At 36.1% G+C, this 14,061-nt stretch overlaps 1 protein-coding gene across 2 annotated transcripts in view; it reads right to left on the bottom strand.

Moving 5' to 3' along the window:
* Marf (Mitochondrial assembly regulatory factor) overlaps positions 1-13,559 on the bottom strand; it is a 495,171-nt gene extending 481,612 nt beyond the window's left edge. The window contains exon 1 of one of the 2 annotated variants that reach the window (XM_090376530.1): positions 13,449-13,559. The gene's annotated coding sequence lies outside the window, so the exon portion shown is untranslated. The other variant, XM_090376532.1, reaches the window with a different exon arrangement.
* Positions 13,560-14,061: the final 502 nt, after the last annotated feature.

Below are 14,061 nucleotides of genomic sequence, written 5' to 3'. Positions count from 1 at the left end.
ACCTTTACGTAAGGGAAAGGGGATAGTAATAAATACACCAGCTGCCGTTGCAGATGAACTCAACAGTTATTTTGCATCGATATTTACAAATGAAAAGCCTTTTGTGGCAATGGGAAATTGTGGGAGCGAAGTTAAAAAATATGTAATTAATGATATTGAAATTTCGCAAGATTATTTAATGAAAAAACTTTCAAGCCTACAGACTAGTAAGGCTCCTGGAGTTGATGGAATATACCCTATAATCTTGAGAGAGGCGGCAAGCGAGTGCATTGAACCACTGAGGCTGGTTATGCGAGCATCACTAGACTCTGGGGAGATTCCCTTGGATTGGAAAAGTGCAAATGTATCTCCCATACATAAGGGTGGCTCTAAAAGTGAAGTGGGAAATTATCGACCTGTCAGTCTGACTTCAGTAGTAGGGAAAATCATGGAGGCATTGATCAAGGGTGGAATTCAGGATCATTTGGATCGAATTGAAATTCTCAAGGATACTCAGCATGGTTTTGTAAAGGGAAAATCATGTTTAACAAATCTGGTTCGCTATTTCGAAAGGGTCACTCACGAGCTGGATTTAGGGAATAATTTCGACATTGTTTATTTAGATTTCAGCAAAGCTTTTGACTCAGTCCCACATGAGCGGTTGCTTTATAAGCTCGAACAGGTTGGAATCACTGGGAAAATCCTTAGATGGATAGAAGGATGGCTTCAGGGCAGGAGGCAGAGGGTTGTGATAAATGGCTATTCCTCAGATTGGGTTGATGTAAGAAGTGGGATTCCCCAAGGATCAGTATTAGGACCACTGTTGTTTTTAATTTTCATAAACGACATTGATGAAGGAATAGAGGGCGTGATGTCTAAATTTGCAGATGATGTTAAAATTGGTAGAGTAGTTAATGATCACTGTCAAGCTGAGCTTCTTCAGAGAGACCTAGTTAGACTTCAAGAATGGTCAGAAAAATGGCAGCTGTGCTTTAATCCAACAAAGTGTAAGGTATTACACCTGGGAAACAGTAATCCCAAAATAACTTATTCACTTGGTGGAGTTCAACTAAACCCAGTACTGGAGGAAAGGGACTTGGGTGTTACGATACGGTCAGACATGAAATTCTCTGAGCATTGTAAACAGGTTGCAAGGAAGGCCCATGGTGTCCTATCGATGATCTATCGAACTTTTGCAAGTAGAGATAGGGACGTGATAATCCCATTATATAAGGCCTATGTTAGACCACACTTGGAATACTGTGTTCAAGTATGGAGACCGCACCTAAAGAAAGACATCGAGCTTCTTGAAAGGGTGCAAAGAAGGGTAACTCGCCTGGTGAGATCGGCAAAAGGGCGTCCTTATGAAGAAAGACTTCGAATATGTGGGTTGCAGAGTTTGGAAACTAGACACCTTAGAGGAGATTTGATTGAGGTGTTTAAGGCTCTGAGAGGCATCAGTAAAATGAATGAAGACAAAATTTTCAAGATTATAAATGATGCTAGAACTAGGGGACATAAATTCAAGTTACGCGGGGAAATGTTTAGATTGGACTGCAGGAAGTTTTATTTTAGCCAGCGAGTTATAAATTACTGGAATAAGTTGCCTTCATGGGTGGTAGAGGCCGACAGTTTGGGGAAATTCAAAGGTCATCTGGATAGTACTTTCGGGTAAGGGAAGCACATAGGATGATAGGATTAATTTCCTTTTTATTTATTTTTTATTTCATTTTATTATTTTTATTTATTTATTAATTATTATTATTTATTTATTTATTTATTTAATTTTTGTTTTTATCATTGTTTTGTTCGGATTTTTTTTTTTTTTTTTTTTTTGGCTGGTGCAGCATAAGCCATAGGCTTTCTTGCACCATACGGCCGTTACTAATACTAATACTAATTTAAATATTGTCTCAGACCACCGTAGTCACCTTTTACAAAAGCAAAAACCCTTCCCTTTATACTTGATGGTAGTTACCTCTTTGAGTAAATCCCACTTTAGCACACTGTGATCATTGCCACCTAGTGGTTCATTTATCTGCAGATTCTTAATGCATGAAGAATCACTACTGATAATCAAATCAAGAGTATTGCTCCCTCTAGTTGCCTCCCCAATATGCTGCTGTAGAAAACAATCATCCAATAAATCCACAAAAGCCTTGCTAGTCTGTGAGTGACCAACCCACAAATTCCAGTCAATCTCTGGGAAATTAAAATCCCAGAGTTAGGTGGGTCGGAAAACTGCTAGCTTGGGGGGATACATGGATTAATAGATTAACAGTAGCCGCTGGCAGAGGTAAAAGTAATTCTTGCACTTTTTTTTTTGCTTTTTTCTTAAAAATAACATGTAACAAACAGAGTATTTTTTAAATATTTAATTTTTTTTTATTAAAAAAGTAGTGCTGGTGTTGGCAAACGATACAAGAAAGCAAGCTTATACAGCATCAGCCAAAAAAAAAAATTATATATCACCTGTCCAACTCATCTAATAGTTTGCTTAGTTCTTCCATGAATTTAATGAAACTACTCAGCTGTACAACACCAGATGAAAGTTTTTAGAACAATCAGCTACCTGCTGGCTAAAGCGAAACTTCCATGCATCTATCCTATAATGATTCCTTCAATTTGAAATTTATTCCCCTTCACATGATTCTGATGCCATATAAGCTTGCTTTCTTGCATCATATGCTCTCATAATTATTGTGCTCTCATAATTATGGCTAAGGGTTTGTTTACTTTCTTTGCCACCTCCTTTAATATAACTGGATAGATTCCAGTTATATTAAAGAGCTTACTCAATCCACAAAAAGCCATAAACAGAATCATATCTCACAGGTGCCTAACAACAGTTGCTGCAATTTGAAGAATGAAGTCTTCCTTGGTAAGGGTATCCTTTTGTATCCATGACTAATCTTGTTGCTCTTATTTTCCCATTCCTAGAAATCAACAATGATCATAAAATGAGACTTCCAGACCTCTATACAATATTCAAGATGCAGCTTTACCACTGTCTTATACCATGGTATGGTCACCTTGTCTCTGCTGGCAAAAAACCTGTACATCATTAACAAAACAATGTCTGACTGTATAATTCTCCCAAAGTCTGTTTCCTTCTCCAATACCTTGAGTGTGGCATACAACGTAATTGATATCGCATATTCTGGGGTTACTGTTTTGCACATGCAGTAACTTGAACTTGTCAATGTTAAACCTCGATTTCCACTTCTCAACAATTCTGACTAATTTATTTAGGTCTTGTTACAATATGTTACCTCTTAATTTTCGATTAAAATCCAATGCTTTTTCACACAAAATTGGGCCAGACACTGGTTCACCTAAACTTTGCTTCTGAAGAAACCACAAATAAAGTGAAAGCAGCATTTTTAGGTTTTGACAGTCTTTTTCCTGCTAGATCATCCTTTGCTATCCATTATCGACACAAAATCGGTTATAGCATTCGGATTTTTCTTGAAGTTCCCAAATTAAACTCATCGGAGAGGTTTCCTAAACTTTCACCTTTTCTAATTCTATTAATACGTAATTTCCATTTTTTGTTGCGAAGTTAAAACTACACGTTTTCTTTTCGTTCACATTTTACCGAAAAAAATTGAGAAAAATAATAACTTTCGGGTTGATATTATTCTTACCGAATGTGGAGCTAAAATAATCCGAAATTCACTCATGGTTTCTGAGAAAACTCAGTAGTCTCTGTGATATTTTTCTACAGCATATTTCTGAAGGTCACATAGAATTCTAGAGGTCACAACTATAAAACAATAAAAACAATTTGCAGTTTCCGGTTTACTGGGCTTTTTGTTTGTATAATCTGTTATAAACAGGTAGTAAACTCGATCTTAAATCAAAATTCAATTTGCAAACATGATCACTATAACCAGAGCTTACTGTACTACCGTTAATAAAAAAAAGTGGGGGGGGTCTGCGAATGTTTTTTCATTTTTAAAGGGGGTCCACGAACTCTTTCATTTTTGAAAGGGTCTGTAGATCTCAATAGTTTGGGAACCACTGTTCTAGATCATTCTGTGAAAGTGACAACATTTTGTACTCAAAATAAAGACTGATAATTTCTATCAAACAGAAGGTGAACTCGCTGTTTGTAGAGATGTTGGTGGCCTAATGGCAGCAATGAATGTGAGGCACGTTCCCAAAGAATTCCAACTATTTATAGACACTTCTAAGGTTAACCATAATTCTGTGGTTTTTTTTTTTTATTTCCATAATTACACAATGGAAATATGCTGCCTTCAAAACCTCTTGTTTATGCTATCCACAAAAAAGAAACATATGCAAACATGAAGAACATTCTCTAATGTATACACTATCAGAAGTATGAGTGGCAGATATGTGGTGATTTAAAGGTAATCGCCATTGAAAATCATCAACATCCGGAATGAAGAACACAGTATTTGAACAACCTCTGGTAGATCCAAATAAAGCTTTGCTTCCACCACTCCACATCAAACTGGGGCTCATGAAAAATTTCATGAAGGATTTGGAAGTGAAGGATCCTGCATTCACATACTTACAAGAAGAATTGCAAAAGAGTTACACTAAGTATTGTTGCTTTCTCTGTGAGTGGGACAGTCATGCCAAGGATATGCATTACGAGAAGAATACTTGGCCTCAACGAAAATCATTAACATCTGGAATGAAGAATGTAGCATTTGAACCTCTGGTAGATTCAAATAAAGTTTTGCTTCCACCACTCCACATCAAACTGGGGCTCATAAAAAATTTTGTGAAGGCTTTGGAAGTAAACAGTCCTGCATTCACATACTTACAAAAGAAATTGCCAAAACAGATAAGATTAAGGAGAAGACATACAGAGAAGATTAAGGCAAGCATTTTCATTGGTCCACAAATAAGGCAACTTTTCAAAGATGAACAGCTGAAATGTGTCCTGAGTGATTGGGAGAAATCAACGTTGAAAGATTTTCAAAATGTTTCAACTGGTTTTCTAAGAAATGTTAAAGCCGGCAACTACAGGCAGCTTGTGGAAGATCTCATTACTTCTTAAAAAAAACTGCAACATGTCACTGAATATGCATTTCTTGCATTCACACCTGGAATTCTTCCTGCCAAACAGTAGTGCTGTCAGCGACAAAAATGGTGAGCACTTCCATCAAAACATCACAGCGATAGAACAAAGATACAAAAGCAAATGGAGTGCCGCCATGTTAGCTGATTATTCTTGGATGGTGAAAAGGGATGCTCTCAAAGCTGAATACCCCAGGGGCTCACATCTTGTGAAATATGGGCTTGGCAAACCCAGGGTCCTGAGAGCTAGATATCATCATCTCTTTTTTGGTGATTCCCTCCTACTTCTCTCTCTCTCTCTCTCTCTCTCTCTCTCTCTCTCTCTCTCTCTCTCTCTCTCTCTCTCTCTCTCTCTCTCTCTCTCTCTCTCTCTCTCTCTCTCTCTCTCTCTCTCTCTCTCTCTCTCTCTCTCTCTCTCTCTCTCTGTGTGTGTGTGTGTGTGTACTCAAATTTTTTTGGCTGGTTCAGCATAAGCCTCAGGCTTCCTTGCACCATAGGGCTAATAATAATAATAAGCAAAAGGTGAAACGGTCCCGTGTTTGATACAGGTATGTTCGTAGCTACACCTTACTACCATATAAATAAAAAATACCTCATACAAATATAAAAAACTACTCTTTCAGAAAACAAAAGTGCCATTTTAAGCACTATGTCCATGTTTAGCACCCCAAAATCTATAAAGTAAACTTATTTTCATGCCCATAACAAGATATGACCCAAAATTTGTTGTTCAGTGTTATTAGCTCTAGTTTTAATGATACTATACATGTTACTTTCATGTTTTTGTTTGATTTTTAGAAAAATTTGGCAATTTATGGGCAACACTGCAGCCATGAGCTGAATCACTATTTACTATCTAGATGTGTCATTCAGTCTCAGCCAGGCATCTGTCCATGCTACACTTGTTTTCATCTAAGCAAAAACTTAAAATTTAGCATGTCACATAAGTGTGTAAATAGTGTGGATAATTTTTATTATGTTTGTGGTAAAGTGACATTTGCATCACATTTACATCAAATGTTATGTCATTTGCAAATCATAATGACATTACATAAATGTCATTATGATTTGCATCATAAAGACATTTGCCATTACTCCAATAATAAAAAATGCATACAATTGTTATTTTGGCTGAAAGGTTGGTGACCATGACACAAGTTGGGCACTTCATATATGTTGCAATACTTGTGCTTCTAATCTCCATAGCTGGTTAAATCACAAAGGCCACTCAATGCCTTTTGCTGTGCCTATGATATGGAGAGAGAGCCTTCACATCAAATAACAAACTATTATTTTTGGAATGGTACTCTTCAGCAGGGGATTTCCAAGAAGAAAAAGTGGACCTTAAGGTACCCAGATATACCATCTGCTATTTGCCCAGTACCATGTATTTTTTCTTCTCTGCCACTAGTCTCATCAGTTGATCTGACATCCATTTAGTTCTAAATGTTGAAATATATCTCTTAACTGTCTAAAAAGCTTAGTAGCTTCTATAATTTCTTCCCTGAATGCCTACCATAAATTGTAGGCATTTGCAGTAATAATATCACCAGTTGCAGTTGGTAATATCACCAGCTAGTCCCACAGAAAGGAATTTAAAAACTATCTAAGGCCACTGTAGTTGCCTTTATGAAAGCAAAATCCCTTACTAGTATTGATATCTATAAGTATATGCCACATCAATATATTACGATCACTGGTATTATCTAGATATATTTAATGCATGAGTCACTGCTGATAATCACATCAAGAGTACTGCTTTCTCTTATTGCTTCATTAACATGCTGCTGATGTAAAAAACAGATATCCAATAAATAAGAACATTTCTGTCCAATAAGAAAAATCTCAGACACCCTGCTTTTCAGATTGCAGTATTTCCAAACAGCAGTACATTTATCACATTCACCTCTGGCTATGGCTACTGTTAATCTATTATTCCATACATCCCACCCCTCAGGCTAGCAGTTTTTCCAACACACCTAACACTGCCTTGATAGAATTAGCAAACAGACTATGCCAAAAAAAATTCGATCCCACAAGTCTTGCACAGTCTCTCCAGGGCCAAATTGAATGAAAAGGATCTCATCATATTCCCTCATATTATGACTGGGTAAAATTGCAGACACTTTCAAATTTATTCTTCACTTATGACTTTCTCAGCACTGCCACATACTTGTTATTCCTCAGATCTTTTACTCTCGATACCATTAGTAACATATACAATATCACCTTTTGTGCTCTTAAAAGATAACTGCTCTACAACTTCATCAACTTTGGCCCCTAACAGATACCCTGATATATCCCTCCTACCCTTTTTAAACAATATATTTCCCATTTCCTTGACAACTGGTCACCAATTAATGCTATCTCCTGTGGACAAAGACCTATGCCACGGAGTATGTGTTGTGTTATCTGTTGCTCAAGCATGGGCTCAAGGGCTAATAACTGGACTAATATTGGACAAATTGGTCTAAAAATATTATTCTAGGAAGAGCAGTGCCAATTGATAATCACCCTCCATCTCCTGCCACTCAACTATTCCTTTATCCATCACAGAAAATTGTTGCTAATGTGAAAGTGCCTCTGCACAGCAGTCTTTCATGTAGAACAGCATCAAAGGCTTTACTGAAAATGAAATACAAGACATGAATTTTTTGCGTCCAGTTCCTTTGTTACTGTACCATTGTAATTGATCAAACTAAACAAAAGATTTTTCCTAAAATTCACTGTGATTTCCTAGAACTGCACTCCTGTCAGGATGACCATGCATTACTTCTTGAACCAGAAGATTCCACTGTTTTCCCTGGAACAGAAGACTGCTGTATTTCCTGACAGAAGCCAACATACAAGTTTGTAATTATTCACTTTGCCTTTCAATGCTCCTTTGTGAACACGAGACATACTTGTGCATCTTCCATGTAGGAACCTCCACTGAGTCCAAAGATGCACTCAAAATTATACCCAAGGGTTTGCTTACCTCTTTTTCCATTAATTTGATATAATTGGATAGACTGGATCAACCATAGGTTTTTTTTAATTACTTTTAGCTTCAACAATTTCTCTTCAACTTTTTTCTAAATTATCACAAAATAATTTTTGCTTTCAGTTATAACAGTATAATTCTGGTGTTCCCACCTCTAAAAATTTCTTTGTAAATGGAAAAGTACAAAATATTTTTTCAATTTGTGAGAAATCTGAACAGGATGCTTTTCTTATCTAGTATGGGGGTACCTAATTAAGAAGCACCTCCTCTTATTAGGAAGCACAATGTTGTTGGGTGCCTTCTATGCCTGCTAATAACATAAGAAACAAATTATTTGCTATTTTTCTTTGTATTCTTAGCCAAAGATTTCTTATAATTAGCCTTAGGTTGCATATCCTTAGTAGTATCTTTCTGTAGTAACTTAACTGCAGACTGCAGACTAGTTTTTAATTACTGTATGTTTCTCGCGTCCTCTGAAGATGTCCACTGCATTTTCTTCTCTGTCACTAATCACATCAGTTCATCTGACATCCATTTAGGTCTAAATATTGACCATCTCTTTAGCTGATACAAAAGCTTGGTTTTTTTTTTTTTTTTTTGATTTGGTAGTTGTTGGCGCATCGGCTTCTGTGGCCATATTGCACCTCCCAAGGTTTTTGCAGTACTTTGATCCAAGCCCGAGGCGGGAATCGAACCCGCGACCTTTTGGTTGCCGGGCAGGTACTTTACCCACTCGGCTAGCCCGGTCGGCCACAAAAGCTTGGTGGCTACAATAATTACTTCCCTGAATGCTTCCAGTTTATCAGTTCATTATCCTGCTGAAAAGAATCTCAAAACCATTTAAGACTACTGTAGTCACCTTTACAAAATGCAAAATCCCTTCCCTTTAACCTTGACAGGAATTATATCTGTAAGTAAATTCCATCTGAATATATCATGATCAAAGTGATCATGATATATGATCTTAATGATTCCTTTATTTGGAGATTTTTATTGCATAGTCACTGTTGATAATCAGATCAAGAGTATTGCTTTTTCTTGTTGCCTTAGTAACAAGCTGATAATAATAAACTTCTTTATTGCTGCTAAGTACGGTACATGTACTAGAAACAATAATTCTGATCACAGCGACGTGGCCAGGAGTTTTACATTATATATGTGATTAAATTGGTAAAAATAACAGTTACATGAGAAATTGAGTTATAAAAAAATTAAAACATGTAAAAATGAAATTATAATAAATAGGAAAATATAAAGAGAAACAGAACTTGTTGATATGGAGGTTTGATGGCGCATAACTACTTTGGCTATAATGCGCCTAGAAACAGAACTGAACATCGTAATATAGAAAATAGTCATCAAATAGATGCAGAAAGTTTCTGCAAAGGTGGGAGTAACCAAAATCCCACAAGTTCAAGTCAATATTTGAAAAGTTAAAATGCTCCAATGTAAGGCATTCCAATTTGCTGGCCCACTATTTTTCTGCATAGTTGTTCGTTATACGCATCAGCTATTTTGCCTATAATATATTCTTAATTTCATTTTTGTTTTTCCCAGTACTTATGTGACGAACTTACTCAATATTTTACTGACAACCCACATCAACTGATTGCAATGCCTTAGATACTGTGCGGCCTAATATGGCAATAGTGGTACCAATGTCTATATGTAACAAATACAGTCACAAGGAACTTAAGGTGTCAAACTTTGTCTTTTGTTTCTGGAAAAATTTTTCAGTTTTTAAAATTTTGCTTGCTGTGTGCCAATATTTCTTCTTTTCTTAATGGATTGCATTATTTAATTTTTCACTAAAAAATTAAATATTTAAAAATGCTTTTTTTTTTTTTTTTTTTTGCATATGATATATTATATACAGGATGTCCCAGGAGGAAAGGTCAATATTCCAGAAAGTGAAAGGATAGGTCATTTTAAGCAAAAAAGTTCATATAAACACGTGTCCTATCCCGAATGGTTTCCAAGATAGAGCTACTTTAATGTGTACACTTGTTTTGAAATTGGTGCGCTATATTTTCCTTCCCTCCCATCAGACTGCACCATTTGATTGTCAGTTATCAGCTGGCTGTTGTGACTGTAGAAGTGAATCAGTGAGTAGCATCAGTTGTCTGTTCTAATTGTAGAAGTGTTTGCTAAAAATGCTGCACATTTTTACTAATGCAGATAGGCTATATGTTTACGACTTCTGCGAAGGTAGTGCCCCTGCTGCTGTTGAAGAATACCATCGCCACTTTCCTACACGTCGAATTCTGGATCGTAGAGGGTTTTCCAAAGTTTTCAACACATTGCGTGAAAATAGTATGCTTCCCAGTGAAACTCATGTTTCATCTGAATGAGAACATCAAGAAAATGTGCAGGAATGGGAACACATTCTGAACATGGTTCAGTGTAGTCCTGCAATTAGTATGCGAAGACTTTCTGCAAGTCACGGTGTTTCACGAACACTACATGAAGACAGCTTATACACATTTCACCAACAGTGTGTGCAAAATCTTCACATAGGGGACAGTGCCACGCGTCTTGAATTTTGTCATTGGTTAAATGCCAATCGTGAAGTGCTTCCATCAATACTATTAACTGATGAAGCCATGTTTACCCAGAATGGAATCAACAACACACGTAACACTCATCAATCGTCGCACGAGAATCCACATGGTCCAGTGGAAACAAATTTCCAAATTCGTTTCTCAATCAATGTGTGGTGCGGTATGATTGATAACCTGTCGATAGGTCCCGTTATTTTAGAACATCGAATGACAGGACACGATTAAGTTCAATTTTTGCAAAATACATTAGGTGAACAACTAGAGGACGTTCCTTTGGCCACACAGTGTGCTATGTACTTTCAGCATGACAGGGTCCCTTCCCATTCTACCAGACGTGTGAAGCAACATCTGGACCGAATTTTCCCTAATCAGTGGATTGGTTGTGGTGGTGCCATTAACTGGCCACCAAGGTCTCCAGACTTAACTCCATTAGATATTTGTTTATGGGGTTGGATGAAGAGTGAAGTGTACAGAAGAAAGGTGGATACAAGAGATGATCTGCTAGCTGGCATAATGGATGCTGTTGCCCATATAAAAGGAACCTGAAGATACACAGACAAGCAACACGCCATGTTCTCATGAGTAGAAAAGTGCACTGAAGTTGATGGTGGTATTTTTGAAAATTTACTATAAACTGTTCCAAATTTGTCACTTGAAAAATTAATATTAAAATGCCTCTATCTCAGAAACCATTCAGGGTAGGGCAAATGTTTATATGAACAACTTTTTTGCTTAAAATGACCTATCCTTTCACCTCCTGGAATATTGACCTTTCCTCCTGGTAAAAAAAATTGTCAAAACACAAACAAGAAACTAACAGTTGCTTCCATTTTTCAGTTCAGACAACTGTTAAGAGAGCCAGTATTAAAATTTTGGTTTGTACACATATTAATGTGCTTTTTTTTCCAACAAATTAAGGAATAAAATAATAAATGAAACAGGAAATCATTTTACATAGACAATAACAATTACTACAATAAAAACACATTTTGCAGACCAACTGAACATAAAACAAAGGACTTTCTATAGAAGATTCCTCCACCCACATCAGCTGAGGCACCAATTTCAAACTACTACATTGTCTATGACATGATGAAAGCAAATTAAAGAATTAACTAAAAGAATATTTTCTTTAGCAAGTTAGAAAGTTTGGAAATCATCCAAATGTTTCCCATTATAAAATTGGAAATCCTCCTTATGTCTTACAATAAATGCCTTATGAATGGGGTTCCCCCAAAATGTTGAAAAATAACTCAAAAAATTGTACTAAAACCCAATAGGCATCCTTCTAACAGAAAAGCATATATAAGCCCACAGCAGCCTTTCCCATTAGGACCAAAAAATATATAATTCAAACAGAATTCAACAATTTTATTCCAACATTTAAATTCCATGAACTAATTTTAAACAAACTAAATCTTTCTTCAGTTTTTTCTGTTAGCAAAATCATTAATGTCATCGAAGTTCACATTGTAAGTAAATTAGGGCTGAAACTTCAAAATCAAATTTATAGAAATGCTTTAATTCTTTAAAACAAAAATTTTAATTTAACAGGAGCATTTTGATATTTTGTAATGAGGCCTAGAAATGAAGAGTACTGAAGGCCCAAGAATGAAAAAACAACCATTATAGGCAAACAGATGGCTGAAAGAATTGTTGCACTTCTTCAGTCCATGAACAATATCAATTTTGACCTGGTAGATCCTGTGAAGACATCCTCGTGGAGATAACCTAACTAAGTATATAAAAAGCAATACACATAAATATGAATTGCAGTCTTGGTGGCCTCTGAAAGTGTGTTTAACTCCCTTTGGTTAGAGAATTCCCTTGATAGCTTCCACTCTGCTGATTCCTCCCACAAGTTCTATCAAAATAACCAGAAGATATTTCTAGAAGTGGTTGTACTCATTAAAGCCAAAACCAATCCTTAAGAAGCAATAAAAAAATTTAAAAATTTAAAAAAGTATATTCCAAATGAAAATTTTCAGGGCTGCCTTCACTACTCTCTCTAATTCAAATCCTTTCTTTCCATGTCAGAAATTTTGAAGAGCTGACAATCCTGTACCAGTAAAGCTGATGTAAGAGATACCCTTAACTGAATCTTGACCTTTCTGAATTCCATTAAGGGGAATTCTGGCTATTAAATTTACAGAGCGTGAGACTTGGGTAATAAATAAGAAAGAAGCACAAAAACTAGAAGCTGCACAAATTAAATTTTTAAGACCATTATTCAGCTTACAAGACCAGACCATCAAAGAAATTCAGATATTCGTGGGAAATTAAAAGTAGATAATGTAGTAGATGACAGAAAACGGTATAGGAAAAAATAGTTCAGTCATATTGAAATAATGAACCCAAATCGGTAACCAAACTTAACATTTAACTACAAACCAATAGGCATGGTGAGATGTGGGCCAACGATGGCAAGATACAATGGAACGGAGCTTAAAAGAGCTTTATGATGAATTTGATTCGGATCAAGTTCATGATAATGATGAAATTTACAAAGATGTTTTATTCAAAATGATAACATCAGTAGTTGATTACAAATTCGGATATACCGTAAACTGGAGAATCGTCAGAAAGCAGAGTATTTCATAAATTAGTATAGAAATGTTTACACGTTGGTTAAACTTTTGAAATACGGGATAAAATATATACTGTTTTCATTGACATCTATTAACGTTCTTTCGAGCTTTTTTTCCAATTCGAATGGGGTATTTTAATATTTTTAAATCATAGAAATACGCGAAAATAAAATTTCTGAATTGTATTTCAAAAAAATTGAATAAATATCGGCAGTACCAGTTACTCCCAACTTCTTCCAGAACCAATAAACGATAACATGATCTGTTCCTTAAACGACTTACCAAAATAAATAGAGAAAATTCTAAACAGTGCATGAAATAAAATTTTCAAAATGGAAATGTGTAGCGAAAAAAACAATGATCAACAATTCGCAACACCACATGGACCTCATATAAAGATAATCTAAAAAGCAAACGAATCTCGCAATTTTTGCGCCCTCTAAATTATGACATCGAAAGAAACATATATCTTCTCAGTGAATTGTGATTGTTGTTGTTATGCATGATGTAGAACCGCGTTTCTCAGATTCTGATCCGCGGAACACAGGTGATTTAAACAGATTATTATTATTGTTGCTCTTATATTATATCTCCCTGATTGGGGGATTCCACTCCGTGACGGGTACTGCTACCAAGTACACAGTACACAGGATGGTTGTAATGTCTAGTGTTACTGTTGGTCGAGGAAATCTCTGACTATTCTACAGGTGTTCAGGATTGTGACTTTCTGGAGTTCCTTGTGGGTGTTCTCTGGGAGACTTATTGTTACTAAGCTGCTGTGTAGAGTCTTTGGTACCATACCCGTGGTTGACACGATGAACGGGATGGTTGATACTTCGTGCACATACCACATCTCCTTGGCCTCATGTCTCAGGTTCGTGCACTTCCTAATTTT

The sequence above is a fragment of the Mastigoproctus giganteus genome, chromosome 6 (genome assembly GCF_048544385.1).
Source record: "Mastigoproctus giganteus isolate SK-2022 chromosome 6, ASM4854438v1, whole genome shotgun sequence".
NCBI lineage: Eukaryota > Metazoa > Arthropoda > Arachnida > Uropygi > Thelyphonidae > Mastigoproctus > Mastigoproctus giganteus.
Note: the sequence above shows the minus strand (reverse complement) of the source record. Positions and strands in the feature narration are given on the sequence as shown.